The sequence below is a fragment of the Dromiciops gliroides genome, chromosome 5 (assembly GCF_019393635.1).
Source record: "Dromiciops gliroides isolate mDroGli1 chromosome 5, mDroGli1.pri, whole genome shotgun sequence".
NCBI classification, from domain to species: domain Eukaryota; kingdom Metazoa; phylum Chordata; class Mammalia; order Microbiotheria; family Microbiotheriidae; genus Dromiciops; species Dromiciops gliroides.
The window spans coordinates 74,895,207-74,915,351 of NC_057865.1; positions in this window are offsets into that span (position 1 = coordinate 74,895,207).

Consider the following 20,145-nt stretch of genomic DNA (forward strand, 5'->3'; position numbering starts at 1 on the left):
TTAAATCAGTATCAAAATCTTTCTCAATTTAATTGTATCACTTTGCATCACTAAAAGAAAAAAAAAATCAGATTTCTGGCCATTTACCACTCTCACAGGATAGACTTTTCACTCATTTTCTTCCCTTTTTACTAGATTTTAATTTGTAAATTATCCTATTTCTGTAGTGTTTTTTTTTTCAGACTTCTGGATTACTATTGCAAATTACCTTTAAAATTATCCTTCTAAAAGAGAATGATGCAATATCTTTATGTATACTATCCTTAATGTACAAACATACCCTACATGAATTAATATCCTACATTTCTATCCAGGAGTATTTAACATATACACAAAAGGGTTGTTGTTGTTGTTGTTGTTATCATTTAGGGAGAAAGATATAAATCTATTTTGGCAGACAGGTGATAAGACAATTATTAAAAAAATGAAAAAATGTAAACTAACATCATGTAATGCATATATCTTGGTATTCCTCTGACATGTTTTCAATAAGGTAAAGAAGAATTGGTCATACATTGCCTTATTTATCAATAGGTTATTATTATAGGTGAGAGGAGCCAAAAACAAGAATTAAGGTAACCATATTTTCAATGAATAAACTATGGGATGGTATTATTTCTGAAGGACAATGCAGGTTATCAGAAGAGCCTCAATAATTAGGGTAACTTGGGCTTTATCATAGGGTTTATCATATTTCTCATGTAGTGGGTCACCTTTCCTCCCCTGGGGAGTTCTCCTTTCCTTCAGCTGCTATCCTGCACCACAATCCCTCATCTCAGCTCCCTTACCTGGTTTATGTTGTCATCACTTTGCACCTGGACTTTGTTAGTAGAGTTCTGGTTGATGTCCCTGACATAACTCTCCCCACTCCAATTCATCATGCACTAAGTTGCAAAAGTGATTTTCCTCACTTTCAGATATATATCATTCTCACCTCACCCTCACCCGTGGCACCCACATATTCAGTAAACTACAGATAAAATACAAATCCCTCCATTTGAGATTTAAAGCCCTTCACAACTTCATCCCTCCCTATCTTTCTAGGGCTTATGAGCTCTTATTGGTCTGCTCAGCCACAGTCAGACACATTGTAGCTTACCCCAAAATTGTGATGTCTTAGAGACCGAAGTACAACCATCCCTTCCTGTCTTTTTAGCCTTCTTAGATTGTACTTTTCTCCAATCTCACCATGATCCAGCAGCACAAGCATTCTTGTTGTTCCAACATTCCATCTTCAGAGTCTATGCATTTTCATTTTTGGTTTCCCTATACCTGGAATGTTATTCTTCCTCAATTTGACCTTATGACTTCTCTGGATTCCTTCAAGATACAGATCAGATTTCTTCTTCAGGAAACCATTCCGTCTTTCCTTCACAACTCTTCCCTATGATAAAATTTTCCATCTATTCTTTATACATCTCCTATCTTCTCGGTTGCTTGCATGTCATCCCCTCCATTAGAATGTTAGCTCCTTCAGAGTAAGGACCTTGCTTTTTGGATTTATTTATATCCCTAGTACTTAGCATACTGTTTAACACAATTCCTGGAACAAAATAAGTGCTGGATGAAAGTCTGTTGACTGATGGTCTGGTATCAGATCACACTCAACCAAGATCAAAAATCACCTGCTTACAGGAATATCTACAGAATGTCCCAGGCTGAGTAAAAATACTGCTCTGGTTTCTCCCCAAACATAATCTATTTCTTAGGGGTTAGGGATATGGGTTTTATGGGCTATACTGTGTAGGCAGAAGTCAGACCCTGGACAAGAGATTATCCTCCCCTCTCAGTGACTGTACCAGGAACCAGAAAGCAAATGGTTTTCAAGACAGCCAGCCCCAAGACAAAGAAAGTGAAGGTTGAGTTCTGCAGTGTAACTTTGGATCCCAATCTCTAACTCCATTTTCCAGCTTGGCACTTGGTCCTTTTTTTTCCCCTCACAGAGTAGTTCCCCAGGGTCTAAGGTGTCTCAGAGAAAGACAGATTATGTGTAAAATACGTGTCATTGAGAAACCCCCAGTATTGCAAGTGCCCAATTCCCTTGATATATAACCATTTTCATTCATGTGGACGCCATTTTGATGTAGGAAAATGACTTTTCTCTTCATTTAATTTACAAAAGAAACCGCTTAGTTTTAGCTCTTATCCATGGACATTTGGGCTTAAAAATCATTACCCAAATTTGTATAATCAAAAGTATCATTTCTTAACAATTTTTGTGTCATGGACAACTTTTAGCAATCTTATAAAACATATGCACCCCTTCTTAGAATAATATTTTAAATGAATAAAAAAGATATATGATTACAAAGAAAACCAATTTTATTGAAATTCATTTACAAATTATACGTTAAAAAAAAAGTTCAAGTACCCCAGATTAAGAACTCTTGATCTAAAAGGTTCAATTTATTATCATGAATTCATTTTGTCAAGTCCATGACGATCTACAGAAGATAGAGACTGGCATTTCATCATTAACCCACATTGAACCATTATACATTTGGAATTCATTTTCTAATTTTCTTTCAAACACCATTCTGTTACAGCATGATGTCCCTGAGGATATCCCACCAGCGCAGCCAAGCATGCCTATTGTTCCTCTGCATTTCTTAAATCAAAAGAAAAATTATTTTTAAAAAAGCAGCTTCAGGGATACACTCTCAAGAGACCAGAGCCAGTGAGATGTTTACAGTCTACCTATACTCTTCCCTTCCCACTTAAGTGTGTGCACAAAATCACCACAAAATGATTGGGGGATGGAGAAGAGAAGGTGGGGAAAAAAAAGACTTGAAAAAAACTGTACTAGAGGATAATAGGTTGAAAGTCCTACCAGCCTCAACAAATATTCTTACAATAGATGTCTCTGATTAGACTTATGAAAAATTCCCCCACCTCCAAGGCAAAAAGAAAAAAAAAAGTGAAAACAGGAAACAAGCAACAAATAACAAATTACAACAACAAAGAGTTATAAACTTCAGCATTTGGCTCATTATAGCATTCATTTGTTTGCAATCCTGGACCCTTCTTTTCCCTAGTCATTTTTTTTTTCTTTGATGTCCCTCAAAAACTAAGTCTAAATGTAAAAAGAAAAGGAAATGAAACAATCTGAATTTATTGCAGCTACAGGCACTGGTGTCCCTAACCCTATAAGAGGTATAGGATCAAATGAAAAGAAATAAATACGTGCTCCATTACCTACATTTGAAGATACCCCTGAAAAAAATCTGTTTTTCCTTCAATTTATAATAAGAAACATTCATCTAGCACTAACTATGTGTCAGGCACTGTACTCACACTTTACAATTATTGTCTTATTTGATCTTCACAATAACCCTGAGAGGTAGTTGTGATTATTATCTCCATTACAGAAGAGGGAACAAATGTGAGCAGGAGTTCAGAGACTTATGTGGGATCACACCACTAGTAAGCATCTGAGGTCAGATTTGAACGTAGATCATCCTGACTGGAGGTGAAGCACTGTATTCAGTGAACACTTGCTGCCTACAAAATGTGTGATATCAGATTATGCATCACAGGGAATCTTTGCTGAAAAGAGAAGCACAGACTCAAATGCCAAGAAGGCTTGTTGGAACTCAGCAATCCCAACTCTCTTATTTTATAAATTAGCAAAACGAAATAATAACAATTATCTTTAGCTAAGGTAAAAGTCTGTTCCTTTGGTCTCTGGGTAATGGAAAAAGAAATGCAAATTGTTTTTTTAAAGGCCCTAGACAGACATCTTACTGCAACTTCCTTCTCACCTCCATTCCATCCCATGTTCTGGGTTCTAGACAAAGGAATTAAAAATTACATTAAGGTGTCCAGGAGAATAGAGAAAGTGAAAGCTAAATGCTTGTCACACTGTGATAAAATCATGGGATTTGGCAGACACCCAGGGGCCCCACCTGAAGATTGATTTGGAATTGATTGAATTGGGTGAGACTGAGAAATTGACTGAGAACTAACTTAAGATTGATAAAATCGAGACCATGCCTGGCCAGACCTGAGTGTGGTGTTGTTCTCAGAGGCTATGGACAATTACATCAACAGGAGACCACCCTCAACCAATCAACTTGAAGGACCTCCCCTTTTGGGGAGGGAGACAAGAAGTAGGAAGGTGAGGGTGGCTCTCTAGATCAGCCTCTTTTTCATTTGGAATTCAGCTTGGCAGCAGAGAGAGAAAAAAGGAGGGTCCCTCCTTTCGTCTGAGACTTTGACTCAGTGGCAGAACTTCATGTGGACTGTTAGGTAAAGGAAGGTGTTCTCTCTGGCTATACCGAATAGATCTAAGCTAGGGTTTTCCACCCTATCTCTCTTCACTAACTTCTAGTATACTTTAATAAATACTTAAAAGCCTAAACTCTTGCTGAATTTATCAGTAAATCTTAGCTAGTTTCCCCAAAAAATCTTGGGGGGGGGAACAGGTTAGGGCCCACATTAGATTTTAAACAACACCCACTTCCTGGATCTAATACTAGGATAATGAAGTAAAAGCTACTCCAATAGTAATTGCCAATTGAGGTTTCTTTAAGTTTCCTGATGAATTACCTGATACTTCTCCCTACATAATGCTACCCAGAAACCCAAGAGCTTCCTTGTTAAAGGACAGCCTTTTTCTGGTTTCTTTGGACATCTAACCTTTGATCTTGGTCATACCTCAACCTCTCCCCCCACTTGGATTCCATAGTTTTGACCTAGACCAGAGGTGTCAAACACACAGTTCTTGGGCCACAGACAATGCTCCTGCATATGGGGGAAATCAGATTAAAATGTAATTAGGAAATATTGAAATGTAATTAGGAAACATATATATGTTTCCTAATTACATTTTAATCTGGCATGTGTATATATAGATGAAGATGTAGATATCGAATATGTGTGTATTTGTGTATATGTATATATATATATATACACATAAATAAAACTATGATATAAAATAAAGTCAATCTGCAGCCCACATAGTTCTATACATCTACAATTCAGTGGCCCCTGTTTCCATTCAGTTTGAGACCAATGATCTACAATATTGACCATGTCTTTCTCTGCCACTTCTACCAAACATCAGATTATTTGTTGTTGTTGTTGTTGTTGTTGTTGTTGTTGTTGTTGTTCAGTGTCCTATTCTTTGTGACCCCATTTGGAGTTTTCTTGGCAAAGAAAATGGGGTGGTTTGCTATGTTCTCCTCCTCATTTTACAGATGAGGAAACTGGGCCAAACAGGGTTAAGTGACTTGTGCAGGGTCATATACTTAGTAAGTGTCTGAGACTAGATTTGAACTCAAATGAGTCTTCGTGACTCCAGGCCAGGCACTCTATCTACTGAGCCATCTAGCTGCTCAAACATCAGGGTAATATAGTATAAAGTTTACTTGTTTTGGATTCAAAAAATCTTAGTTCAAGGACTAGCTCTGATTTTTACAAAATCATTTAAGCCCTAGCTATGTCACGAACAATCTTTCTGGACTTCAGTTTCCTCATCTTCAAAATAGAAATAAATCAATTTGACAAACGTGCTAAAGATGTATAATGCACAGGGCATTTGTTACACAAAGATGGAAAAATCACACTGTCAGGGAGTGGAAACTGAATTTTTCTGGGGACAGACATAGTAATATTAGTTTATTTGATACTATTTGATTCAGTGGAGAACATATTTCTAAGTCTACCCTAACAATTTAATTTCTTATTGCTCTTCTTCTCTTTTACTAATGATTTCTCCACCATAGTATGCTGACTTTGTATGGTGCTTTGTAGTCAACAAATCATGTAAACAAGCATTTTCAAAGTGTTTACTTTACACAGGGCACTGTGCTAACTGATATAGATGCAAAGAAAAGAAAAAAAAACTTTCCTTAACATTAAGGAGTTCACATTCTGATGAGGCACACAACATGCAAACAACATCCACAGTACATACAAGCTAAATTGGAGGTAATCTCACAGGGAAGGCATTGGGGGTTAGGACTGGAAAATGTAAAATAGAAAGTATTCTTTAAACATGAACTATTTTTTAAAAATCAAATATATATATTTACACACACACATACATAATAACAAATATATGAGGAAAAAGTAAATGAATTAGTCATTCAACAAGAGCAATGGATGACCACTGGAAAGCCAGTGTATCCTATTGTTATCCTCATAATAGCAGGAAAGTCTGAAGAAGGCTTATAAATAGATCCCTTATACTGAAATTAGGAAAGTAAATTTAAAATGCCCCTCATTTGGGCATACACAGAGGAAACTACAAGGACCAAATATTATTATATTCGCAGTTTTTAAATAGATATAGTTACTATACCAGATTTTATTTCCTTATTTATTTTTCTTTGTCACAAGGAGGGATTCAATCTAATGGGGAGAAATGGTAGAAATGACTATTATACAATCAAAAAGGGACTATAAATACACACAAACATATATATACATAATATATATATATATGTATATATAAACACAAACATTAGCAAATTTTGGGGAACAAAAAGTAAAATTTTAGAGAGTCTGTGGATATATACTAATGTGCTGTTGGGAGGGGCTGTGATCAAGTCCAGTTCTTCTAGAAGGCAATTTCACACGACTCTATGGAAGTCCATGAGCAGTGCATATCAATTGAAACAGTGATAGTGTTACTATGTCTATGCTTCAAAGAGATTTAAAAGGGGGCAGGGGTAGTACCCAAATATATAAACATATTTATAGTAACACTTTTTATTGTAGCAAAAACCAGAAACCAAGTGACCAACATTGAGTAATGGCTGAACAAATTACGATAAATAAAAGTAGTTTTATTATGTAATGGAGATTTGTGGCTTTACATTCAATTGTACTTTTTTGTTATTTTTATGTGCAAGTGCTTGTTTGGCAATTTCAGTATTAAAAAAATACAAAAACTATTAAAAAATTTCCTCTGTGAGATAGCCTATAAACTATCCTCTATTATGTTTGAATATTTTTATTGAATGGAAACTACTTCCTGAGAAGATAAATCTAATTCATACAAAGTTTTTATTATGTCATTGGTACATTTGCCTCTTTGTGAGTTCCACCTACTGCCAAGTTTGGCCCTCTGGAATCAAGGAAAACAAGCCTGATAGATCCTCCTGTAATGATTGGAATGACACCACCTGCTGGAGACTTACTGTAGAAAAGCTGCGCCATGAGGTGAATGTCTCTGAGGGCAAGACCATGCGTCTTTTCTTTGGCATCAGGAAGTGACATTTGCTGGTGGGAGGAAGAAGGGGGAGCTGGGTGCTCTGACTCGCTTTTTCCTGGGGACTCTGGTGGAGAGTGGAGCTAGAAATGCGTTCTCCCTTTAATAGATAGATGAATGTATGCCTTTCTCTCTCTCTTTTCCAAATTCTTATTCTCCTTAATAAATGCTTAAAAGTCTAACTCTTGCTAAAGCTTATAATTTATTGTCAACTACTCATTAGATATTTTAGACAGACTAGCTAGAATTTTAGCCTTTAACACTCCAATGTGTTTGTTAACTTTTATTTTACATTCACTTTCTGTGCTTTTTTCTTAAAATGATTTCTTTCCTCTTTTTCTTCATTAATTCCCTTGTATTTCTATTTATTCTAGACAGAATTCTGTAGGTCAGGTATATTGTGAGGTTTAGTCCAAGATGTCTTAGGTCTCTTCTTCCAGCATCCCTTCTTCTATTTTAGTCCTGCTTTCATTGTTGTTTCCTTGTATTATTTAAAAATAAAACCTATTAATTAGTCCTCTGTTGTTATGTTATTGTTGTTATATTTAATCATATAGATGTCTTTTTCTTTCTCCCTCTATTTTTTTGTTTCCCCCCTCCTTGGTCATGTATTTAATTACTTGTGCATTCCTTGTTAATTCTAATTGTTTATAATGTATTTCTGTTAACTCAGGTATGATCAAAGCAAATGCCTCCAAATCACTTTAAAAAAAATTGGGGGGGAGGGGGGTGGTGGGAAAGAGGATAGGACAGGGAGAAATGTCCTTATTTTATTTGCCATTGTCTACCTGACATTTTAATGAAAACAGTCAATATAACAAAATGGAGGTCTTTAATCTAGGCAGAGATAGTGCAGATGATGATACCTCATAGTATGTGCTGGAGTACTCAAGGAGGGGGGCTGGGAACAGGGTGTATATGGAATTGCAAGGCAGAGAGAATGACTAGGTTGCTGATGGGAGTGGTCAGGTATCTCACAGTTTCACCAGATAATTTGTTTTGTATACCATGCAAAAGTCTTAAAGGAAAGTTTAAGAATCTGGGGAGGGGAAATTTTGGGAGATTTACAAAATAATCAGAGGGAAAGTGACAATGTCTGGTGTGATGTTTAAAATCTAATTGCTATGATTAAAATCTAATGAGTGGTCACCTTAAATTAGAACCATATAGCGCCAGTCTTTGGGCATTAAGTATTTACTAAAGTATATTAGGGGTTAGTAAAGAGAACACATGAAGAAAGAAGGAGCCATCTCCCTGTACCTGCTGCTCCTACCATGGCCTCCAATGGAAAAAAAATGATCCCACATTCTCTTGAGTGGAAGCTCCCTAGGGGCCAACCAAGGCATGGTCCCTACACACAGCTCCAAGCTAATTGTCTGGTAGCATTGATTGACATGTCTTACAGGCATTACTATGAATAATAATGAATGATATAATGGTTCTGTGGTAAAAAAAAAAAATGAAAGTTTTTTAACAGTCGGTTAGGATAACTGAAATACACCAGTTTTTGAAGGACCACCCTTTCGGGGAGGAGACCAACGGCATGAGCTACACATGCCAGACTGCCTGCTACACACTTGACTTCCGGGGTGCGAGCTTAAAAGGCAAGGAGAGAACGGAAGTGGGAGCTTTTTCCTGCTCTGCTGGTCTCCTGACTGCGCTGCACAGACAGACGCTGACTAGAGTTCGACTCGGCCGGCTCACGGTGAGCGGCAGCACGCGCTTGACATGGTCTCTCTCTCTCTCCCCAAAGGTGGCCTTGGGCTTTTGATGAGTTTTATACAGAATATAGACTAAGTTTAGACTTAAGACGATTTGTATTATATTTCTACTTTCCTATCCTTCTAATCAACATCACCTTGTGACTACCATACAATAAAAGCTCTAACTAGAAAACCTTTCTTATATTACTTTTTGAATTATGTTGTTCAGGTTGTTTCATCATCATCATCATCATTAGTCTTTTTTTTCTGGGAGGCCTATAATCTTTAAGTTGTCTCTGTGCCCTGTGTTCAAGATTAATATGTCTTTCTTGTAATGAGATCATATAGCCTTTTGACATTATTAACTTATTATTCTTTTTCCAAACTGGCCTTTACATCTGTGTCTTTGTATTTCCATATAGTTGTTCTCTTTTTTGTTTCTTTTGTGATATTTGACACAACGGATTCCATTTTTTTTTCCTATTCTGCCTATTAATACAGCTGCACAGGTCATAAACTGTTCTTTCACAATACATATTTCTCTCTTAAGCCATTTGTGAAGATTCTGTTTTGATTCTATGATTTCTTGTGAATCTCTGTTTTCCTGCCTCAGTCTTGTGGGACAAACTTGCGACCTGGCTCAGGAGGGCTAGCTCACCAAAAGAATTTGAGGCTCATAGCGAATCTTGTGAAATAAAAATATTTCTTAGGAGAGAGATATATATGGTCAGGAGACAGAATCATAATAGAGACCGTTTCTCTGAGTAAGAAAAGAGTTGATCTTTTTATATGTTTAGAAAAAAAAAAAGCTGCTTGCCTAGTAAGAGTATCACAAAACAACTGGGAAGGGGATTATAAAACTTCTGGGAGGGAATGCTTTGAGTTTGAATAATGCACTATTAGTAAGACAAGGGGCCCATATCTCAAACTATGGAATTTGCATACTGTGTTTTATTCCTTTTCCTTTACAAGGGTCTTTGTGTGTGGCCACACCACATTCCTGAGGTGGGAGACAGAGCTGTTTTTCACTTCTGGACTCTTGGGTTTTTATTGTCCAAAATTTAAGGATTTCTTAGGGGTTGAGGTCTCAAGTTTCTTGGGGTCCCATATCCCACTACACCCCCTACATGATCAGGTATTGATTCATTTTCCTTTGTCTTGAAATATTTATTTATTCAGAGATATTTGGATTTGTTTAGATGTCTTTGTGTCTGCTTTTCTGTTATAAATATATTCCCTGTTTGTGTTCATAATCAAGATCAATGTTCCAACTTTCCTCTCTGTCTCTCTTTTTTCTGTCTTTCTCTCTGTGTCTCTCAGTTTCTGTCTCTGTTACTCTCTCTGATATCTTTTGTAATATTAGTCTCTTCCTAACCTCCCATCTTCCCATGTTCTTCATCTTATGCATCCTTCCCCTTTGATGATATAGAGACCTAAAGATGTCTTCATTGTTCAATAGCCATTTTTTTTCCCCCTCTGGCTGAAGTGATGTCTGGAGGGGACTAAAGCAGCCTAATTTTTGTGCTAATACTTTTACCTTCATGTTTGGTGGGTCCTGCCATATTCTGGTAACCTGCCTCATTTCTCTGTTTTCCTTAGATCTCTGGCTGAGTTGAGCATACAGGACACATTACAATGCTCAAACCTTAAACACAGCAATCTTTCTACTTTCCCATACCTCTACAGCATCTTCACAGGATTGACTGGACCAATTTCTTTTGTTTCTTGAAACAGAATTGTGGGGTGAGTAAAGGGGTAGGGATGCAAGTTGGATAAGGTTATAGCTGCAGGATGGGAATTGCTAAGTAGATTCTAAGCACAACTTTGTGGATCTCTCATGAAGCCATACCTAAGGCTTGGGCCCTGGTGGGAAGAGGGTGCTAGGTGAACCATTAGGGATTAAGGGTTAGCAAAGTTCCTGGCCTTTAAGATTGTGGATGTAGATGAAATTAGTAAAAATCTTGTACATAATTCTTATTTTGGAAAGGTTTGATATGTCACGAGGACTGAAGACATTTGCTTGTTCTCCATTTTGCTAGTCATAAAATATCATCCTCTTCCATTGTGAAAAGTTTCAGCATTACTGCTAGAAATACTACACTTTTTTATTTTTAAATCATTACCATTCCTAAGGATGTTGCTGATGTGCTCAAAAACAAGGAGGCCTTTTAATAGCCAGGATGCCTATTTATCCATGTAGGATAAAGCTAGATAATCAAGAATTCCTCTTTACAATCAATCTACCCCCTGTTATGGAAAGATGGTTTTGCTACTAGGAGACCACAGACTTAGAACTGGAAGGGAATTTAGAGGGCATTGGGCACAGTTCCTTCATTTTCCAGATGAAGAAAATGAGGCCCAGCCAGTTAAGTGATTTGCTCTTGGTAATGCAGCTAGTAATTGGAGATTCTTTCAATTCTACCATTAATTATTCATTTCTTGGTGCTGATCCAGGGCTAAGGGCCATTAGGGGCATTCCTACTAACTCTTATCTAGGGGAAAGTTTCTCTTCCACCAAAGCTTTCTTTAAATGCAAATACACCTGGGAGGTTCAAAACTAAAAGTCTCTAACATTTAAATGAGAAAAAAAGTTATCAGTTCCTTTCCATGCTGTTGGATATAAAGGATAGGACAGAATTTTCAAGAGCACATTTGATGTCTTTAAATTTCTGTCTAGCTCTATAAGCACTATCTCTAAAAATGTCAAAGGCCTCCCCCTTCCCCTTTCACCAAACCCCTCATCCCTCCTGCCCTTCAACTCCTCCACCTTACCCTGTTACCTGTCCTGAGAATTCAGTATGGCGTAACCCTTGGTTCCTACTTTTATATCTTAAGACATTCAGGTTTTCACTACCTTCCTCCAACCACCTCTGGCCCCACCCCTCCAGGACTATACAATATTCCTGTTCATAAAATATAATCATTTACACCTGAATCCCTTAAGGTCCAAGCATAGCTTTGATTATAGATGTGCTGACCTGATCAAAAACTCTCAAACTCCAAGTACTTTCTTTTCAAAGAAAGTTTATTAAACTTCAAGTGAATTGCAATTTCAGCCATCTCTCTTTATCTAGGGTAAAGTGAAAGTAAGTGATGTCCAGTTAGGTTAAGCAAGGGGAAGAGACTATTTAATTTTCTAGAAATGTGACCTGTGTTCCCATTTCATTTCAGAGGGTCTAAAATAGATTTTTTTATGTTTATCACTATCCAAGTCTGATATCTTTCCCCATGATACCTTAAAGCTTTGAGAGAACATCCCAAGGAATCCAAATGATAACAGTGCACACTGCATTTTAATGGATATATAAAAATCTATCATGCAGATACTGAATGGCTGCTGTTCTAAAAGACTTGTCTTTTTTTATGGTAACTTTCACTGGATTAATAATAAAAGATTTGGAGGGAGGGAGGGAGGGAGAGAGACAGACAGAGAGAGACAGACAGAGACAGAGACAGAGAGACAGAGAGACAGAGAGACAGAGATCTAAACTGTGAAATGTTGTACTTTTAATTTTCATTTGTCTATTTGCATTTTGTCCCTATGTAAGGAACTGGAGCAAGCCCTATGCCTGTCAGTGACTATCAGTATCCCTTAGATTATACAATAAGAGAATTAGGATAGAAGTTCCTTTTCATTTCCAACTAGAAAGGCAATTGCCCTGACAGCTTGCATGAGTGACTCTTTACAATGCAAATAAGTGAAGCCAAGTAAGTGAGGCCAGTGTTCTCCAAGTTTACCTCCAGCATTTCCTTTTTTTTTTCTTTTGTTCACCTTTAATTCACTACTTACTAAAACAGTATGAGTGCTAATGAAGCAGAAGGGGACTGTCAAATTCTGAGCAGAGTATAAGCACAAAAACTTAAAGTATTCCAGGTTCCTCTGTGTGTGTATATATACATATTTATAATTGTTGGGGGGGCAGCTAGGTGGCGCAGTGGATAGAGCACCGGCCCTGGAGTCAGGAGTACCTGGGTTCAAATCTGACCTCAGACACTTAACACTTACTAGCTGTGTGACCCTGGACAAGTCACTTAACCCCAATTGCCTCACTAAAAAAACAAAACAAAACAAAACAAAATGATGGGTAAGACAGAGACAAAAAATTATCACTACAAAAATCCTCATAAGCTACTGAGAGTCCAGTGGATATATTCATTCCTTACTATAGACAGAGATAAAATATGGAGATACTTGCAGTTGGCCTACTCTCTTGCTAAGTAGTCCAATCCTTCTAAAACCAAACTAATTAGATTACAAACACCTTGAGGGTAGAGTGTCTTTTGCTTCTTTTTGTATTCCTAGCACTTAGGACAGTGTCTAGCACCTAGTGGGTGTTTAATAAATGTTTGATTGATTACCTTTCCCCAAAGCAGCTTATACATAGTGATGGTACTTGTTTGTTTTTGTCCTTGATGAAATGCCATGGAAACAAGTGTATTCATTCACACATAAAAATTATTTTAGTTTTCTATGCCAACAAATATTTGGGCTGAAATAGTGAAAATTATCTCATTTTTTAATAGGCATTTACCAAAAATATCCTATTTTAAAAATATTTTTTTCTTTCCTACCCAGGACATGAGGTACCACAATGGATAGAGCACTGGACCTTGGGTTGAGAAAGAGGCAGGAATAAGCATTTATATAATACCTACTAGTGATGAGTGTTTTTTTGTTTTGTTTTGTTTTGTTTTGTTTTGCAAATATTATCTTATTTCAACCTAGGCACATCCTTGGGAAGTGAGTGCTATTATTATGCTCCATTATATAGTTGAAGATACTGAAGCAAATAGAAAGCAAGTGATTTGCCCAGAGTCACACAGCTAATACATGTCAGAGACCATATTTGAACTCAAGACTTTCTGACTCCAGGTCCAGCCCTCTATCCACTGAGCCACCAGGTGCCTCTGCTATTTCCCGTGTCCCCTACTTCTCCCTTTACACAGCTAGCAAGTGTTGGCAGGATTGAAACTCTGGGCTTTCTAACTCCAAGAGCAACACTTTTTTCAATGTACTATCTAGTACAGTCATTCTTGTCCTATGCTTCTATTAACTCTGGTACTCACCAAGAGTTATTGGTGCAGCCAAAAAGCATCAGTAAGCTGGCCAGACTTGAAGTAGCAAGCCAAGCCAGTCACTCCACCCTGCAACAAACTCAAAGGAACGTGGTTGAGGGTGAAGTTAAAGCAAAGGCAACAAGATTTTTCACATTTCAGGAGTCCTTCTTCAGTACAAGTATGTCACTTGAATCATAATATCTACAAAGTCAGAATTGCAATATTTTTTATTGAGTGGATGCATAGTTTGTTGTTCAGTTGTTTTTAGTTGTATCTGACTCCCCATGACCCCATTTGGAGTTTTCTTGACAGAGATATAGGAGTGGTTTGCCATTTCCTTCTCTGGCTCATTTTACAGATGAGGAAACTGAGGCAAAAAGGTATAAGTGACTTGCCCAGCATTACAAAGGTAGTAAATGACTGAGGCCAGTTTTGAACTCTAGAAGAGGAGTCTTCCTCACTCCAAGCCCAGCACTCTTTTCAGTGCACCACCTAGTTACCCCCATGGATGCTTATTTTTCATTATTTATTTATTTATTTTTTGCAGGGCAATGAGGGTTAAATGACTTGCCCAGGGTCACACAGCTAGTAAGTGTCAAATATCTGAGGTCAGATTTGAACTCAGGTCCTCCTGAATCCAGGGACAGTGCTTTATCCACTGTGCCACCTAGCTGCACCCCGCCCATCATGGATGCTTATAACAATTATATTTTGAATATACGTACATGAAAAATGCTTTTAATATCTTCAATCAATAAGTATTTATGTACCTATTATATACGAGACATGGTGACAAAATGAATCAATCTCTGTCTTGAAGGAGTTCACATTTCATTAATGGGAATAGAGCAGGTGAGAGAAGGACCATTCAAGAACACATATAAATGAGGGGGCAGATAGGTGGTGCAGTGGATAAAGCACCGGCCCTGGATTCAGGAGGACCTGAGTTCAAATCCAGCCTCAAACACTTGACCCTTACTAGCTGTGTGACCCTGGGCAAGTCACTTAACCCCAATTGCCTCACCCCCCGCACACACACACAAAAAAGAATGCATATAAATGGGAAAATATGTATAAACAAAATATGTAAAACTTAGATTAGTCACATTTTTTCAATAATGTGAAAAAGTCATCAAATTTCTTTTCTCTACTGTTGTTTGTCCTTTGTTTTTGAAAAGGACCAATGGCTTCATAGGTGATGTCTTAATTTGTGTGTGAATTGGATTTAAGAGAGGCAGAGTTGAACAAAGTCATCAGCCTCACTATTTCTTCCAGTTATCAGAGTCCAGTGGCAAGGCAAAAATAAAGAAGATGGGCGATAGTGTGGGATTCAGTGGATGACTTCAGCTGCTATGATATCTGACCAAGTTCTAAATGCTACACACCTGTTTCAGCCACTTTCAAGTCTGTCAGAACAGATTGTTCTCATCCACTCATTCTACCAACAAATCAAGATGCTAGTCCTCCCTAAAGACCTCATACACACCATTCATAGATTAGAGCTAACTCCCTTTCTCTACATCTTAGTGAGAGTCTTGCTTTTCAAAACTAATAACAAAAAAAAAATTTGATCATGACATAGTGGAATGGTTATTGAAGTTGGAGTCAGAAATCTAGGCTGGATGATCAGCATGATCAACTTAGCTTCTATAAAAATCAAGACAATAACACATTTGCTGCTTATTTTATAGGGTTGCTAATTAGAAAGTGTTTTGTGAACCTTAAAGGCTGTGGGATTCTGATCTATATCTTAATGTATATATAAGAACTATTTAAGTTGTAAAACATTGTGTAACTCGCACTGGATGATTGTTAGACTCAGATGAATAGCCCAGAAGGAGACTTGAAGTTGTTAGCATCTAGCATGTGTGCTTGATGATTCTTGTGAATTGACTTGTGAATTGGTGTGCAGCTGGTAATGAATCCTCATTTTACTGCACTAGAAAAGGGGCAAAAACATCACAATGCCCTGTCAAACATAAAAACAACAACAACAACAAAGAAACAAAAAAAAAAGAAAAGTTTAAAAAAGTGCTCTCATTTGGTCTATTTCCTGGACCAGGAGAGAGAAGCTAAAAGTAACAAATTGCCCAATCTATTTAGTCTTCAGTAATTGAAATAGCTCTGTATTTTGTAATTCTGCCAACTAGCACATTATGCTTTTAAGATCTCTGCTTGATTATTAGCTGCCATAAAAACAAGGTGCCATCTTGACATTGTTTGAAATTTGCTGGCAGAGTTAGTGTTTTATAGGAACACAATTCCTGTTAGCAGGTAAAGCTATGCACCGGGCTAAAAGTTCTCCATATTTACTTTAAAATCTCATTAGTGTATGTCACCAAAAAAAAAGTCATTCATGTCATACTCAAGGAGAGAAAAATTATGTTTTTATGAAATGGGTTGAGATTAAAAGGCAACAAAACTTAATGGGAAAGAGCATAAGACTTAGAGCAAGGAGCTCAGGTCTTGTCTTTGACACTTACCCAATATGTAAGATGACAGTGATGAAGAGTAGAAATGTATCTTCCCCAAAATGGCAACACGGGACAGAGCCATTCCATCCCCTATACTTGTAACAACTATGCTACTAAGCAAGATGTATTGGTACATCCAACAAATATGAAATCTTGGCTAAATGATGAGTTAAAATCTTAGTAAAGAAATCTGGAGAAATGGGGAAATCATGCAACAATTGAGGACAGAGCCACCAAAACCCCTCATTTGGACAGCTCAGTCATCAACATTCCATAAACACTCCTCAGACAGGAAAAACATTGACACAAGCATTTTCTGGATGAAACTGAAAATGTGTTAAAATAGACATTGGGATAGAGGTCAAAGTGACTTTTTTTCCCAAAGGGCAGTCAACTTGAACATTCAGCCACCTCCCTCTGGAAAAAGAATGTTGTCCTTTTTTTTTTCTTGAACCATCATCAATGGAATGTAAGGGCTGCTAGTGGAAATTTTTTCCTTAAAAAATAAGTGAATAACAAATCCAAGAAGCCCAGGTTCTTTTGCACAGCATTAAGAGGTTCTTTATTTGTTCCACTATGAGGGCCAATCAGAGTCTTAATTTGAAAGAGACTTGAGTGAAAGTTTTATTCTAAAAGTCTTTACAATCACCCAAATATTTATTCTGGAATTACAGCAGTAAGAAAGTAGACAGTCAGGAGTGATGATCAAACTGAGAGGAATCGCTATTCCTCTTTTTTTTTTTTTTCCAAAGGTTGGGGGAGGGATTCAAAATGTGAACTCTGTAATGGAATTGGAAGTAGCATGGGGATAAAATCTAAGATAGCTCATTATTAATCTTTTACTGCAACCAAAAAGGAAAAGATCAGGCTGTATGCAGAAAATATTGGAGGCAGTTTAACTGTTTTGTTTTGTTTTGTTTTCTCTGAAATGAGAATAATCGGCATCTCACAAAGTCAGGCACCTAAAGGAAGATTCTTGCCCTGAGTGAAGGTAGGATTTTGAGTAGCTCTCTTGCACATGATCAATGATTGCTTAAAAGTCATAGGCTGACAATAATCATGGGTAGGCTCCATTAGAAGCTAGGGCTCTTTTTTCTTATAATTTTAGAAACAGGAAAGACATCATATAAATTCTCCTTGATATTTCATTAGTTTTGTGTCACTCATTCTGTTAGTTATGTGCTATTTTGTCAGTGACACAAAACTAATTTCTCGTCTTCCACTTTTTATGGTACTCATGAATTGTCCCCATTAGGGAAAATGACCTGATTTTTTTATTGGTTTATTCTGAATGAATAATTATGTTGAAACGATTCACTTTGTAATTGTTGCCAACAAGATACTCTCATGAAAGTGATGTGCAGGCCAAAAGAGAACCATGTGCCATTGAACTTTTCAGAGATTGACTCTATATGTTACAAAGCAAATCATTTCTTCTTTACTCAGGTCAAAGGGGAAAATGATATGCAAATTGAGGTGAGGGAGATTAAATGATTTTTTGCCCAAAGTTATACAGATGAGCCACAAAGAGAAACCCAACACCATTGCTCTAATTCTAGTATTCTTCTCACTATGATCATAATACAAAACAGAATCTATTCAGTACATATTTTGTATGTTATTGTCATTTAAATTTACCTATTTAAGGGATAAATAGTAGATTTGTGAGAATAAAGCAATTATTAGGTTTTGGGCTAAATGACATTTCTCAGAGTTTTTGTCTTTATACTTTGGAATTATGTTACATTCCCCCCCCCATTTTTTCTTCTTTCAGACTTACCACTCCTTAAGTAACTATAATTAATCAAGAAAGACAAATGGGGCCCTTCTTACCATCTAAGAGAAAATGACAAAAGAAAGCAGGCTGCCAGGAGAAAAAACATCTTCTTAACTGGGGAAAAGCAAATCCATTTGGCCCAGTGCAAAAACTTACAAATTTGTGGTGTTTTGTGTTTCACACTCAACTTGAATCTTCTGGGATTTGAATTCTGTTTGTGCTTGGCAAGAGACAACTTGTTTCTTTAAAGAAAAACATCATTAAGAGGCTCAGGAGGTTTTGTGGACATCAAATGGCTCTTATAGAAATCCATTTGGATGATTTAATTGTAAATGAGTGAAAAACATATGAATTTCATTTTGTTCAGACCACACATGGGTTTAAAAATTAAAGTGGAAAATTGTTTCATAACAATTCATTTAGAATCTTATTGATCCCTGTGCTGGGAAAATAGGTAGGGAAATTTCTGTCAATTTCAAAATCTAATGTTTTTTTTTTGCCTATTTTGAAGTTATTTCCTAAAAAGGGTCAGGGTGCATTATAAGGAACTTTACAATCTGGGAGCAGCTTTGTGTTAATGACTTTCCACTTTGGATGTGAACTAACTGTTCATAAACATCATTTAATGATCAATAGAGTACATCTGAAGTTCGATAGTTGCATGGAAGAACTTCTGAAATTATCTATCATATTATCCTTCCTGACATCCCCATGGTGAAATCTTTCATATCTGTGTGTGTGTGTGTGTGTGTGTGTGTGTATGTTTTCTCTCCTAGCTTTACATAGGAAGGCCAATATGTAAAAGAGATTCTAAATCCAATTCCAAAAGAAATTCAGCTCCATAATATTGTTTTGTACTAGAAGGATAAACACATTAGCTACTCTACACTTAACCTTCAATTATATGATAATTCAATTCAATTTGGTCCTTTTTGGAGGAAGAAGAAATGACTTACAGGAAGAGAGGGAAAAGTTAACCATCCATTTTATGGTCTTCGGTTTCTCTAACAAATGGAAATGTATGTCTGCAGATTGTCCAAGTTAAATATATAATCCTCAGAAAATCACAAATGAGCACTCATTCCTTGCAACTCCCTTAGAAGAAGTCACATGAGGGCAACTATGAGACCACAACTACACAGCAAATCTCTTTATGTTTTCTGTTTATTTTGGCTCCAGTGACTCAGATGAGATTAATACAAAAAGAATAGCTTAAACATATATAAAACTTGACACTTTCACTGTGCATATTCCTTATATGGGCATTTCTATTTGACAATATCTCTATAAGGGATATAGGGGGGTGGGACAGCTAGGTGGTGCAATGGATAGAGCACTGACCCTGAGTTCAGGAGGACCTGAGTTCAAATCCAGCCTCAGGCAATTAACACTTACTAACTGTGTGACTCTGGGCAAGTCACTTAACCCCAATTTCTTCACCAAAAAAACAACAAAAAAAGAGAGAGATGGGGGTGGCTAGGTGGCACAGTGGAGAAAGCACCAGTCCTGAATTCAGGAGGACCTGAGTTTAAATTAGACCTCAGACACTTGACACTAGCTGTGTTACCCTGGGCAAGTCACTTAACCTTCATTGCCCTACAAACAAACAAACAAAAGAGATATATCAAAAAGCATTTTAAACTTATAAAGAGTGACACTTGGAAAGATATTATCATGATGTTTATTGTCTCTCTCCTACTTCTTTTGTCCAGCACAATTTTCTATATGAATAAATGAATGATATAAAAATGATTAAGCATTTATTTAACACTTATTATGTGCCAGGCACTGGAATCAACAGTAGTAATATATATATATAGGAGAATACAGGACAGTACTAGCCCTCAAGATGTTTAGATTCTGATAGAATCCAACATAGAAAGGGTGCTGCAAATGTTGGGGCAAGGGTGGGGGGTG